Raw genomic sequence first — 15,127 nt, 5'->3', positions numbered from 1 at the left:
CAGGTGTCTTCTATATTCAGCCTTTTCAGAATATTCTAATTTTTTGAGATACCAAATTTGGAGTTTTCATTAGTTGTCACTTATGAATATCAAATTTAAATGTAATGAACATTGGAAATACATTGGTCTGTGTGCATTGCATGAATATAATGTACAAGTTTCACGTTTTGAATGGAATTACTGAAATATTTTCAACCTTTTGATGATATTCTAATTTACTGGCCAGCACCTGTACATATGAGACTCACATGGTCAAGTGTGATTTTAGTTTTCAGCAGAAACAGACTTTTTGGGAGTGGGGGTGGGGAGTGGCTCTGCACCTGCACTGGACAGGGGAGCAAAAGTTCATGATGCATTCAGGGAAAATTGGTGTGTCCAACTATACTGAAATAAAAACATCTAAAGAGGTTTATTTGTGAATGCTATGAGTTTTCTGTAAAATGATTATTGCTTAAATATTGCACATGAAATTAGCTCATGCCTGAAGTCTGTTAAGACATTATCAGCTGGAAAACCCTAAATTTTTAATGTATCAAGTTTGCAGTCTCATTGTTCGTGAAAGCAGCATGTGCATTGTAGATGGAAAGTACCGGAGCTGCCCTGGATCTCTCCAACTTTGTCAGTCTTTGACTAATTCTACAGAGGAAAAGAGGAATAACTCCACAGCCCAAAAAGGTAACATATAATTTAAAATATTCCATGAAATCATTTACACTTTTTTTAATAAGACAATTACAGCTCTTATCATGCTAAAACAATTTGAACTGAATTGAGCTGTGCTTGTGAGTTTTAGGTAATTTTCTATCAGAGACTATTGTTTTCTTTCAACTTTAAGGTATGTTTAAAGAAATAAAGACACGCTTTACCTACTTACATTTTTAAAACTTATTTTTAAATTAAAACAAAGTGGCTGTCTGCATGGTAAAGCTACGGGGCCTGAAGTGAGCTGTATTTGTGAGGACTCAAAGTGTAGTTTTCAGTAATTTTGTATCAGGGACATGGTTTTGTCTTATGTAACATTAATAATGCTGTACATTTCAACCAGAGCAGTGTTGTTCTATTTTGTGATAGGGTTCATTAACATTATAAAAAGGATTCAGTGTGATGGAAGGTGTACAATGAAATCTAAAAAGAGAGAAATATTATTTTGTTGGGAAATCTAATCTTTCATAGGCAATGTGGATACAATAATCAGTTTTTGACATTTAAAAAAACCCACTAGTGACGTGTTGGCCACGAACGAAACGGCTCTCAGAGCCGACTTGTTTATGTGACCGTTAGGAGAAAGGTCCCTTCTGCAGGAACTGGCTCCCTCTTGGAGAAGTCAAAGTGAGTTACATAGACTGTACCCGCAGGCCCTGGAGCCACTAGAACACAGCAAAACTTGAGCGCACATGTGCAGCGGGCCTCAGTGAAGCTGACCTCCAGTAAAAGCAAATAGGCTGTGCGGTTAGTTTCTGAGATATTACACTTTATTTTATAGGTTATTCTTAACCCTAACCCAGACAGCACCAAAACAGTTCAAAGTAGTCTACTTTTTAGTGCTATGTTTGTGCTGGTTTGTGCTGTTGAAATATAATTTGTGTTGCTATGGTTTCTGAGATATAACAAGTTTTATTGTTGTGTGATGCTCCAAAACATTCCAAAATAGTCTACATTTTAGTTCTTCGTTTGTGCAGTTAAAATTGGGGCGACAGTGGCACAAACCTATTTGCTTTTACTTTTCAAGTGGGGGAGATCAGCTTCACTGAGCTCCGATGCTGTGAAGGCAGGGAGAGGGGTGGCATGCACAAAATGCCTGTGAGACAAATTACATTAACTGATAAGACCTGTAAATATTGGTGGGGACAAATCTGTAAGAGGAGAAAGGAAAATCAAACAAAGCTTCAGAAAGGTGAGGACATGAGTGAAAACAGGACAGGCACCAAGGTTTGGACAAATTTTAACTACAGTGACAATTAAAAGACAGAGTGTAGATTGTGCAAAGGGTAAATATATCCAAAAGGCTATAATAGTTCAAAACTAATACAAATTTTACTTGCAGAGTTTGTTTTTGTCGTTTAAAATGTGTTTATGTAGCTCTCTGCTTCATGTTGAATAAAATAAGTTATTTAAACAATAAACACTTGATAAAATGTATATTGTAGATTAGTAATTCAGTTTACATACAGTTTTATATAATTTCTGGTGATAAATTCATTTAGGAAACGAAAAATATGAGGAGCTGTTTAAGAGCCGAAAGAGCCGGTTCATTTTAGTGAGCCGAGCTGTAAGACCCTAACCTAGCAGCAGCCAGATCTCTATGTGTAGCCTCGTGTAGAGTCTACACATTTAGATCTGGACTCTCTGCAGCAGAAACCGGCTGAAAGAGGGAGGGCTGTGTGGTAGAATATTTTGAACTGACTGAAGGACGCGCAAGGTAGTGCCCGGCTGGCACTAGCTGGCTGCTGCCAGGATAGGGCTCTTGATACGATCGTCAAAACGAACTCCCACCCTACAGCAAAGTGCTGACACACAATTGGATTGACCCATTTTGGGCCGGATGCCGGACGCTTTTAACTAGTGATGGGAACCCTGGATCTTTTAAGAGAACCAGTTCTTACGGCCAGCTGTAACACACCAAACATGGCTTTTTTGCTAGATTGGTTATCTACACTGAACAAAAATATAAACGCAACACTTTTGTCTTTGCTCCCATTTTTCATGAGCTGAACTCAAACAGTTGAAACTTTTTCTACATACACCAAACACCCATGACCCTCAAATATTATTCTGAAATCTGTCTACATGTGTGTTCTCGAGCACTTTTTCTTTACCAAGATAATCCATCCCACCTCAAAGGTGTGGCAAATCAAGGGGCTGATTAGACAGCTTGAATAATGTAAAGGAGTGCCTTAGACTACCCTTCATATTTCAAACTTTGCTAACTTTATTAATAACTCTGCTAAATAGTCATAGCCATAGTTCAAATTATTGATAAACTTGTGTTAAATCATCTAATCTGACATCTTTCCAGACATGCAGAGCCAATGCCCCTCAGGAGCTGGGATTCCAGAGGATTTCAATGAGAAAGAGAAAACAGGTGAGTGACTTCCACATTCACGTGATTGTATGAGTTGTTGTGACTCCTGGTCTATCCACTAACTATATTGGCAGACATCACTTAAAGAGCAAGTCACCCCCAAATCAACTTATTTTTTGCTGATAAACTGTATCAATGAGTGTCTAATAGTGCTGTAGAAATGTGTGGTCATTATTATGGCTTTTTAGTGCATCTTATTTAGAGTTTAAAAATTCAGCCTAAGACAGTCCACCAGTCAGCAAGCTGGGTTCTCTGTCGGAAACCTACACTCACCCTTTCCCTCCGTGATTATGGGAAATGTCCGTTCTCTTCTCAATAAGATGGACAAGCTCACAGCACTGACCAGGTTGCAGCAAGACTACAGACAGTGTAGTCTGTTATTTTTTAAGGAAACGTGGACGGATGAGCTCATAGCTGACTGAGGTTTCACTGGGAGAATTTAAACTCACGTGGGCCGACAGGAGCGTGGAGTGTGAAGCGCAAGAGTGGGGGTCTGGTTGTGTTTAATAATGAGAAATGGTGCAACCCAGCGTATGTGACCATTAAAAATAAACTCTGCACAAATGACATTGAGTTACTGGCTGTTTGGTCTCCAGCCCATTACATCCCGAGAGAGTTTTCACATGTAATTGCGCCAGACGCCCCTCCCTGGGTTGCCACCTTACCGCGGTGAGAGGGTTTGTGTGTCCCAATGATCCTAGGAGCTATATTGTCTGAGGCTTATGCCTCTGGTAGGGTCACTCATGGCAAACAGGTCCTAGGTGAGGGATCAGACAAAAAGCAGCCCAATGACCCATTATGATGAATAATATAAATTGACACAGTGTTCACTCACCCGGATGTGGGTCACCGGGGCCCCACTCTGGAGCCAGGTCTGGAGGTGGGGCACGTCGGCGAGCGCCTGGTGGCTGGGCTTTCACCCAGCCCGGCCGGGCACAGCCCAAAGAGAAAAGGTGGGTCCCCCTTCCAATGGGCTCACCACTTGTGGGAAGAGCCAAAGGGGTCAGGTGCAATGTGTGATGGGTGGAAGCCGAAGGCTCAGATGCGGTCTGATCCTTGGCTACAGAAGCTGGCTCTCGGTACGTGGAATGTCACCTCGACTAGATATAGTCGGACTCACATCGATACATGGGTCTGGCTCTGGAACCAGATTCCTTGAGAGGGGCTGGACACTCTACCACTCTGGAGTTGCCCCCACTGAGAGGCGCCGAGCGGGGTGGGCATACTAGTTGCCCCCCATCTTGGTGCCTGTACATTGGGGTTTACCTTGGTGGACGAGAGGGTAGCCTCCCTCTGCCTACGTGTGGGGGGACGGGTTCTGACTGTTGTCTGTGCTTATGCACCAAACTACAGTTCAGACTACCCACCCTTTTTGGAGTCCTTGGAGGAGGTGCTGGAAAGCACTCCTTCTGGTGACTCCCTCATTCCGCTGGGGGACTTTAACGCTCACGTGGGCAACGACAGTGAGACCTGGAGAGGTGTGGTGGGGAGGAACGGCCCCCCTGATCTGAATTTGAGTGGTGTTTGTTGTTGGATATCTGTGCTCGTCATGGCTTGTCTATAACTAACACAATTTTCAGACATAAAGGTGTCCATATGTGCTCTTGGCACCAGGATACCTTAGGCCGCAGCTCGATGATCGACTTTGTTGACATTTCATCTAATCTGCAACCGCATGTCTTGGACACTCGGGTAAAGAGAGAGGCGGAGCTGTCAACTGACCACTACCTGGTGGTGAGTTGGCTTTGATGGTGGGGGAAGATGCCGGTCAGACCTGGCAGGCCCAAAGGTATTGTGAGGGTCTTCTGGGAACGTCTGGCAGAGTCTCCTGTCAGAAGAAGTTTAAATTCTCACCTCGGACAGAACTTTCAAAATGTTCTGGGGGAGGCGGGGGACATGGAGTCCGAGTGAGCCATGTTCCGTGCTTTCATTGTCGAGGTGGCTGACCGGAGCTACGGCCGCAGGGTTGTTGGTGTCTGTCGTGGTGGCAACCCCCAAACCCACTGGTGGACACCAACGGTTAGGGATGCCGTCAAGCTGAAGATAAAGAGTCCTATAGGGTCTGTTTGGCCTGTGGGACTCCAGAGGCAGCTGATGGGTACCGGCAGGCCAAGCGGAATGCGGCCCAGGTTGTCACAGCATGCTGCATAGTGTTGGAACCCAAGTTTTTTTCATTTTTATTCGTGTTTTTTTAGTGGTCGAAGGTTACATTACTAGATTACTGCCTATGTGTACCTATATCATAATTTTCTTCTGATTATCCCCTTAAGTGTTGGTGCTGCTGTAACAAGTGAATTTCCCCACTGTGGGATCAATAAAGTGTATTCTATTCTATTCTTCCTAAAGGATTATTAGGAACACCATACTAATACGGTGTTTGACCCCCTTTTGCCTTCAGAACCGTCTTAATTCGACGTGGCAGTAGCCACATTTACATGCGCATATTTCATCAGATTGAACGCCCAATCAGATAAAAAATTCTGCATGTAAACATGTCAATCAAATATTCTGATCCGATTTGGCCCGATCGGATTGAAATTTCAATTCGATTGAGGGAGGTGGTTTTGTCCGATCATCATTCTGATTGACGTGCATGTACACAGCTATTCGGATTGTTGGGGTAAAATAATGCCCACTGCGCATGTGTGCAACAGCGAGCGGGCCTCTCCGCTGTCATTTGGACTGCCTGACTTCAAAAATGACAGCGTAATCAATGAGCAGAGGCTTTTAAATTTGATAACAAGCCGTCCCGTTTCAGTAATATTTAATTCAGAACTTGCATTTTGTAGAAGTAAAATAAAAATCTGATTATTGCACAAATCACTCGACAAACATTTTCAAATCTGTACTGGAAATACCCAAGTTTATTGCGGAGGTTGCAGCGCACAGATCCTCGTTTCTGTCAGCTTTGAACGCAGCAACTTCTGCAACAGGTGATGGAGACGCCAGAGATGCTTGTAAAGAAGACAGGATAATATCAGTTTTACAGACCTGATTGGAGGCTGATGTTGGGTAGGAAAACATCATCGGTTAAATATTCTGGACAACAGTAAAGTCCGTGTTAAAAGCACATTAACGCAGATGACCTGAGATGCGGTTCGTTAATGATGAACACAGGCTTCTAAACTTTCTGAACGTCTTCTGTTGTTTTATTTTAAACAGATTTTTCTCAACAGTTTCAGCTGATTGTCACATTTTAAGAATAATAAGCCACAACAGAGCTCAGTAATAAAACATGAGTCTAAACGCCCCCATCCCCACTCTGCGCCACAGTGCAGCGCAACGGCATATCTGTCACTTCAGACCCACGGACCAGCTGATCAAGAGGCAGAAACATAACCCTCCCTTATTTTAATCAACAATAAAAATGCAGCAAAGCATAGATCTGCAGTTATTCACTGAAGAAAACGTAACTTCTATGAGCAAAATAAAAATATTGAAGTGAATAAATGAATCGGGAAAGCAGGAAGAATTGTTATTTCTGTTTTTACATTTTTCATTTCGTTTCATGGTGTTTGTTTACAATTTTTCTTCCGGGAAAGGCAACTTTCTGCGCATGCTCAACCTATTTAATCGGATTAAATGCTTGATGCATTTATAAGCACGGCATGATCAGATCATTTCAGTTTGTGTCCATGTGAACAGTGATTCAGAAATTCCGATCAACCAAGATTTGAATTGGATTGAGGAAATTTGGTGCATGTAAACATGGCTACTGAGTCAACAAGTTGCTGAAAGCATTCTTTAGAAATGTTTGCTCATATTTATAGGATAGCATCTTGCAGTTGATGGAGATGTGTGGGATGCACATCCAGGGCACGAAGCTCCCGTTCCACCACATCCCACAGATGCTCTATCGGGTTTAGATCTGCTGACTGTGGGGGCCATTGTAGTACAGTGAACTCATTGCCATGTTCAAGAAACCAATTTCAAAAGATTGGAGCTTTATGACATGGTGCATTATCCTGCTGGAAGTAGCCATCAGAGGATGGGTACATGGTGGTCATGAAGGTATGGACATGGTCAGAAACAATGCTCAGGTAGCCTGTGGCATTTAAACCATGCCCAATGGGCACTAAGGGGCCTAAAGTGTACCAAGAAAACATCCCCCACACCATGACACCACCACCACCAGCCTGCACAGTGGTAACAAGGCATGATGGATCCATGTTCTCATTCTGTTTACACCAAATTCTGACTACCATTTGAATGTCTCAACAGAAATCCAGACTCATCAGACCAGCAACATTTTTCCAGTCTTCAACCATCATATTTTGGTGATCTTGTGCAAATTGTAGCCTCTTTTTCCTATTTGTAGTGGAGATGAGTGGTGCCCCGTGGGGTCTTCTGCTGCTGTAGCCCATCCACCTCAAGGTTGTGCATGTTGTGGCTTCACAAATGCTTTGCTGCATTCCTCGGTTGTAACGAGTCACTTCAGATATTAAATAAATAAATATCATAATAATAATAATAATATACGGAATATTAAACATTGAACTAAACTGAATACGAGTTCAACGTACCATTACACCCCTAGTAATGATTGTGGGTTGAGACACCTGAATCAGAATGCGAAAACAGTATGACTCAGTGGATTTAAAAATACACACAGATGATGGAAAAAATCAGAGTATGGGGAAGCTGGCAACTCCTCCTTTTGTTGCATTTTTAAAATGGGAAGTGTGGGTGAAGTTATACTCTGGGGCGACTTGCTCTTTAAGGAAATTATTACTGTTATGTCTATAGCTTGACATTAGATCTATTTTTCTTTTCTTTGCAGCATCTTTCAAAAGATAAAAGCTGAGAAACAAAAGCAATGGGCTCGACCAAAGTTCTGAAGGTCAGTCAATGATCAATGGCTTACTGAGATTGGCGTGCCTCCGTTTCTTTTTATAATGCTTTAAGTGGATTTTTTTTTCATAAATTTCATATCACTCTAGATGAACCCACCTTGTGCACCCAAAGGCCTACAGGGAAATCAAAGAAGAAGCAGACCAACAAAGGAACACCCACCCATTCCCCTTCCCTGCTCACTGTCCATGGTTTTACTCAAGGTTTGGTTCAGATTTTCAAATATTTAAGTAACTGAAAATGGCTAACATGCAATTCATTCTCCCCATAAAAGACTGAAAGAGATTACCTTAAAAAAAGAAACTGAGGTTTGACATTTTACAACAAGTATGAACAACTTAACTACTTAGGGGCAGCAGTAGCTCAGGAGGTAGAGAGGATTGTCCAGAAACCGGAAGGTTGCAGGTTTGATCCCAGCTCCAACCAGAGAGTGCTGCTGTCGTGGCCTGCTGAACACTGGCGCCACCGGTCCCTCTGACCACCACCAGCAGGCAAAGCGAGTTAAGTGCCTTGCCCAAGGAAACAACAGCAGCAGATTGTGTTGTGAAGCGCCTTGGGGGCCTTAGAAGGCGCTATACCTATACAGGCCATTTATTCCCATTAATTTCACATTGTTGTCCTTATTATAAATACAGAAATGTATTTGGGATGTTTGAGTTCACATAAACCTTTATAGAAAGATGGAAGTTCATCAAATCATTACCATATTAACATTTTAGGCACAAAGATACTTGACTTCAGTTTTCCTTCAGTTAGATAATAAACTTTTTCTGTTTATCAACAACAATTATAGATCTGTTGATACATTTCCTAGCTACAGTTCAGAGTCTAAAAAAACCTTGTATTAAGCCATATAATCTAAAATGTTTTTGTAGATCATCCAGATATGATGAGCCAAGAACCTTCAGGAGCTGAGTGGTCTAAGGAGTCAAATGGAAAGGACAAAACAGGTGCGTGGTTTCCACATTCACACACACGGACAGAGATGTTTTGCTTTCGGACTTCTCAGTCTCCTGGGGAGTGTTGTAAAGCAGTTCCCCGCCAGGACAACAGGGCGTAGCACTGCTCTGTGTTATCCTGCCCAAGATAGTGCATTTAATATTATATAATAAACACAGAAACTGTGCAAATAACAAAAGTCAGCAGGGATAAAAAAGCTGTTTACTTGGTTTGTGGTGATCTTGGTAGTTATAAAGTTTAACAGCTGCAGAAAGGAAGGATTAATGACAAAATGCCTTCATACACCTAGAATGCGTAAGTCTGCTACTGAAGGAACTCTCCAGCTCCGTTGTCAGCTTCACGCTTGGGATGGGAAACATTGTCTAACCCCCAAATTCCACTACCTCCGCTCCGACACGAACGCCGGAGCTAAATCGGTCCCGTTGTAGTCAATCAGAGCAATTCCACTACTGCGGCTGTGCTCCGGCAGTGCGGCGCCGTGCGCCGTCCTCTGTTCCAGCGTCCGGCAAAAATAGAATCGATCCTATTTTCGCCGGACGCCGGAGCACCTCCGCAGTCAATGGACAGAAATCACCATCGCCCAACAGGAAAAGGAGCAAGCACAACTTCCGTTTTTCACAATAAATCGATAAACAAAAGGCGTTTTTTGTTTCGTATGCACAGGTTTAACAACTTTTAACAACTATCAGTGGCGGCTGAAGTTTAAATGCACAAAAGTTAGCCATAAATACAGTTTTCACTATCAAAGTAGTCACACTTTGTTGATCCAAACACTGCTGATCTCTACACAAATGATGGGCAGATTAAACAGTTCATGCCGATGCTTCTCCAACACAATGGGTGTTTGGATCTAACTTCCGCGTTTATTGCTCGGACTGTATCGCAAGATCTTGAAAATCCCGCGCATGCTTGTTTGCCCACCTCAGGTCTCCACACCGGAGCGGAGCCGTTGTAGAGCGCATACCGGTAAAAATTGAGTTCGGAAGCGAGCGGCTGCGGAAGGCAGGGGCGGACCGCAGCGGAGCGGAGCGGAGGTAGTGGAATTTGGGGGTTACAGACGTTTGAAAAACTTGTAGTAAGTAATTTAATTTCAAATATTTCTGTAGGTCCAACCACGCTGAACCAAGGTCCTTCAGGAACTGGAATCTAAGCCCAGATATAAGCCCAGTAGCTATGTATTTGTGTTTATAAATGTAGGTGTCTTTTTGGGGTTGCTACGTGATGTTCTTGTGCATTGCAGCAGCGCCATGCAGCAGTTTGTTGTCGTAATGTAGTCCCCGGTCTAAAATAACTCCTGTATTCCTTCCTGTTATTTCATTTGCAGGCTGTGATTATTGAGGTCACCAAAAAATAGGATCCTTACAGAGTATTTTTCATCACTTTTTAATATGAAATGCTAGCTAAAGCTAACCAAATATTGCCATCTTAGGAAATTGACTGGGCTGGTTAGAAAAGGGGTTTTCCCACTGATCCAAGTCTGTAACCTTGCACTGCAAGATGAATTTTTGCAAGATTTGGAGTTTTCTGGATGGACCGGACACGGACTGAGCTGTGAGCTCCCGGCTGCTGAGTTTTGTGTGTAGGGAGGGGCGGGTGCTCTATTTGACTGGCCAATCACAGAGCGTGAAGACAGTCAGTTACCCAATGAGGATTTTCCTTCAGCACGATTACAGATATTTACGATTTTTACTCGTTTCACTTGTCAAAAATGCTTTATCCGTACCGGATACTCTTCTGAAACGAGTATCCGGCTCATCCCTAATCCAAACAGTCAGAATTGAAAACACAACCTAAACATGATGTCATGACTTTAACTAATAAAAGCATGTTTCTTTTTTTTTTTTTTGTTACAGACATGGATCAACAGGATTTAACCTCTAAGAAATTCAACCGAAAGATTTGGAGCAAATCTGGGAAAGAAGCGGTTTGGCAACAGCTTGGTCGGTACATCACTCTTGAAAGAGTTCCTGGTAAAATGCTGTGTGTGAAAGCACTCAGTACAGAGACAGCACTTTAGAACAGAAGTTGGAAAGATGTAAAAAACTGCATCTATAACCACATCCCTGATCAAAAAAGAAAAAGGCTGTAGTTTTTGCGTTAAAAGCAGCAGGAGCTGAGTTAATGCATGTAATGTTACAAGCAGAGCATTTAATGATACCTAGTTATTTTTATTTTATGAGACATTGGAAATATGTTAAAAACTATAATTATAACAGCATTGCAGATCAAAAATGTTACAAGCAGAGCATTTTATGGTACCTAAAGATATTTAAATTTTATTACATGTTGGAAAGATGTTAAAAACTATAAGTAGAACAGCATCACAGTAGCATTGCAGGGATTAATCGTTTTGACTATTAACCCTGGTTAACCCCAAGTAAATAGATCTTCAACACCATCAAACTAAAACAAAAAGACAATAGCGTAACTCGTAAGTACAAAAACAAAACTGAAACTGAACACGCGCCCGCAGCAGAAGCATGATCAGTGAAAACAACCATCGGGACTCCTCCATTTCTACCTCGGAAGAGGTTGAATTCTCCTGTGTGGAAATAGTTTAGATATATTAGATATCATCCCACACAGGAGACTTCAACCGCTTCTTAGGTGGAAATGGAGGAGTCCCGAAGGTTGTTGTCACTGGTTCTGCTTCTGCTGCGTGAGCACGTTCAGTTTCACTTTTGTCTTTGTCCATGAGGGTCACGCCATAGTCCTTTTTTTATTGTTGGTGTGGTAGACATCTTTAAGGGGGGTTATCAGGGGTTAATAGTCAAACTGGTTAATCTCTGCAAGCCTACATCACAGCTCAAAAAAGAAAAAAAACTGTAGTTGATATGTTTTATTTTAAAAGCAGCAGAAGCTGAGTTAATGCATGCAATGTTAAATGCAGAGCATTTAATGGTACCTAAAGTTGTATTAAATTATTAGAAGTTAGAAATATGTCAGAACTACTAGTAGAGCAGCATCACAGCTCAAAAAGAAAATAAAAACAATATTTGAAAATTTTCTTTTTCAAAGCAGAAGGATCTGAGTTCATTTATGTAATTTTATGCACCATGTTTACTTTATTTGGTATCTAAAATTTATATTTTATCAGCAGATGAATTAGAAAGATTTTAAAAACTGCATGTATAACTGCATTTTAGCTCAAAAAAGAAAAAAGTAAACATATTCAATTTTAAAAGAAACAGGAGCTGAGTTCATATATGTATGTAATGTTTAAAGGTGCCTAAAGTTTATTTTAGTTCAACTGTTGCAGTCACAATTGCAAAGTTTAATGAAATCCTTTTTACTTCAATAAAATAACTACTTTGTAGTAATTTCTGTCATGTTTCCTGTTATTTATGTTCTGTAACTAAGATTTACAGGGAGCTGCACGGCTGAATGCAGTTTGAATCCAGCTTAGTCTTTATGGTGGTTGCATATTTTTCCTATGTATGTCTGGGTTCCTCCAGGATAATTTGATACCTTTCACCATCCAAAATCATTCTATGTTTATTAGTCGATGAGCCGATACCAATATTTGATATTAATATCACTGCTTCTGCAGTACTGCAGACGTTGTACCGATCTGTCGTGGTGAAGAGAGAGCTGAGCCAGAAGGCAAAGCTCTCGATTTACCGGTCGATCTATGTTCCTACCCTCATCTATGGTCATGAGTTTAGGGTAGTGACTGAAAGAACGAGGTTGCAGATACAAATGGCCAAAAATAGTTTTCTCCGCAGGGTGGCTGGGCTCTCCCTTAGAGACCCGCTGCTCCTCCACATCGAGTGGAGCCAGTTGAGGTGGCTAGGGCTTCTGGTTAGGATGCTTCCTGGACGCCTCCCTGGTGAGGTTTTCCGGGCACGTCCAACCGGGAGAAGGCCTAAAGGAAGACCCAGGACACGCTGGAGATACTATGTCTCATGGCTGGCCAGGGAACGCTTTGGGATTCCCCCGGAGGAGCCGGCCCAAGTGGCTGGGGAGAGGGAAGTCTGGGCTCCCTTGTTTAGGCTACTGCCCCCGCGACCCAACCCCGGATAAGCGGACGACAATGGATGGATGGATGGATGATATCACTGTTATGGCCGATAGCTGATATTTGCTGATACAGATATACTGACATGCTTCTAAAATAAGCAAATTTTGTACTGATTGAAAATTATTAAAGCTGAATTTACGTTGTTATGTACACACACCACACACATTTACGCTTATGAGAATATTAAAATAACTGTCACATGGCTAAACAAATACACACCACCCCCCTAACCATCTGAAACAGATAAACAAATGGAAACAAAATGGAAAAAAAATATTTGTTGTTAATATTGACCAAGTTTTATTTATCGGACCAATACCAATATGTTAAAAATAACTTATTGATGCAGATTGTGCATCCCTAATGTTGATGATTGTCTGTCCTTTTAGTTTGCAGCATTTGTGTGGTGCCTCGATGAACTGTTACCTGCTCAGACTTCACCGCACAACTTGGAATAGGGAATTACAGAAAAAATCCTTATCTAATATTATTTAAGCTAAATCCTGGTAAAGGTTCTCCGAAATGCAGTTTGTGTTATTCCTTGTAGATTTGGGTTGAGGCAACTGAGTTGTTTTGGTTACTTGAATATGTTTCACTTCTTATTTGAGGAGCTTTGTCAATTCTGACCAGAATAAGGAGAGGGATAAGCTCCAAAATCACACTACAATACTTGGGCTTGATGCTCCACTCATTCCACTTTAATATTACAAAGCTCTTTGGATTAGAAGCAAAACATTTTGAAAGTATAAAGAAAATCTAGCAACTTACACACTCAAACAAGAAAATAATTAAGCTAATATATTTTATTTTTTCTTAAGAAAAACTAAACAAAAATTTTAAACTGATAGAGTATTTTATAGGCAAACATTAAAAGCTTCTCTGTGATTCAAGATGTTAAAATTTTACTTTGCTATTGCCAATTTGATAATAAACAAGTGTTACATATTTGTAAAAACAGTTTGATTAGTTAAAATTGCTTTGAAAGTTTAAGAATTTTTAATTTTTCATGTGGAAATTTAATCAAAAATTGGTTAGGGAGGAAATACAGAATTGTGAGGACATCACCTAATCTGCCTAGCAACGGTTGTGGGTCCTCACAAGTACACCAAATAAATATTTTTTTTACTTTGATTTTTCAACAATTTGAAGTGAGATTCTGACTCTTCACTCACATCTAGTGTCAGATTTTCATGGCCCAACACTACAGCTATGCAGGAAGTGGATGTCCTCACAAAGATAGGTAGGGTCAGTGTCCTCACAAGTATATATATACATGTATGCGTGTGTGTGTGTGTGTGTGTGTGTGTGTGTGCTGTCGCAACATCCCGATTGATGATGTGCCCTGGCTACTTGGCCAAGGAAACGTTTCTTTGGCTGACTGGTTAGAGCGTATGACCCTCACCCGGGAGTCTGGGGTTCGAATCCCGTCCGAGTCCTCGTTTATCCACCTGGCCACACTATTGTTTTTTTTTTTTTTTTTTTTTTTTTACGACTGTTATACTTGTCTTACAGGAGCTTCTGAAGATGTTCTGTCTTGCTTCTCCATCATCACTCTCCAGCTCCTCAGACCAGCCACTCCAGAACCTTCCCAGATCCAGGATCAGAGCACTTTAATTAAAGTTTGAAACATGTCTGCTTGTTGTTCTCCTATAGAAGCCTTAAACTAGAATTTGCTAATGAGCTTTCTTGGCTAAAATATGCTCTTAAATGTTTTTATTTACATAATCAAGAAACACGTTTTTCATTGCTGCTTCAGACATGACTGAAAATGTCCTCATGATCCTGAAACGCTGGTTAAAACAAATTACTTTTAACCTCTTATAAAACAAACGTGTCTGTTGATGATTATACCCACTACAATACTGAAGCACCTGCATACTTGCTACCGATTTGCTAACTTTCTGTAATATTTGATATTTAAGTTGAAAACATGAACTGCTGTAACACAAATTCCAAATGTTCTAGTTGAGCACTTGTTTCTAATCAACTAATCATTATTTCTGTGATTAGTCAGCTTTTTCCTTTTCAATAAACACATGGAAAAATTACAATTATCTTACTGAAAAATGGTTTAACAGTGTTGCACATGTATAATAATCTGCACTGGTTTTCACAGTTATGGCATTCTTCAAGTGAAAAGATATTTACAATTGATTACTTCAAGTTCCTACTATTTACATTTTATGCATCGATACTGTAAATGGCTGTTTACT

At 41.0% G+C, this 15,127-nt stretch overlaps 1 long non-coding RNA gene across 2 annotated transcripts; it reads left to right on the top strand.

The window, feature by feature from the left end:
• The first annotated feature begins 561 nt into the window (after positions 1–561).
• Positions 562–10,963, top strand: LOC129165522 (uncharacterized). 2 transcript variants are annotated; one of them, XR_011520213.1, is made up of 6 exons: positions 562–675; positions 3,017–3,082; positions 7,863–7,922; positions 8,023–8,136; positions 8,809–8,883; positions 10,747–10,963. It is a non-coding gene; the product is annotated as an uncharacterized lncRNA (long non-coding RNA). The 2 variants fall into 2 exon arrangements; XR_011520212.1 differs by lacking the exon at positions 562–675 and having other exon boundaries at positions 2,921–3,082.
• The last annotated feature ends 4,164 nt before the right edge of the window (positions 10,964–15,127 follow it).

The sequence above is a fragment of the Nothobranchius furzeri genome, chromosome 3, assembly GCF_043380555.1.
Source record: "Nothobranchius furzeri strain GRZ-AD chromosome 3, NfurGRZ-RIMD1, whole genome shotgun sequence".
Lineage (NCBI taxonomy): Eukaryota > Metazoa > Chordata > Actinopteri > Cyprinodontiformes > Nothobranchiidae > Nothobranchius > Nothobranchius furzeri.
The sequence above is the reverse complement of the archived record's forward strand: the minus strand, read 5'-3'. Positions and strand labels throughout refer to the sequence as shown.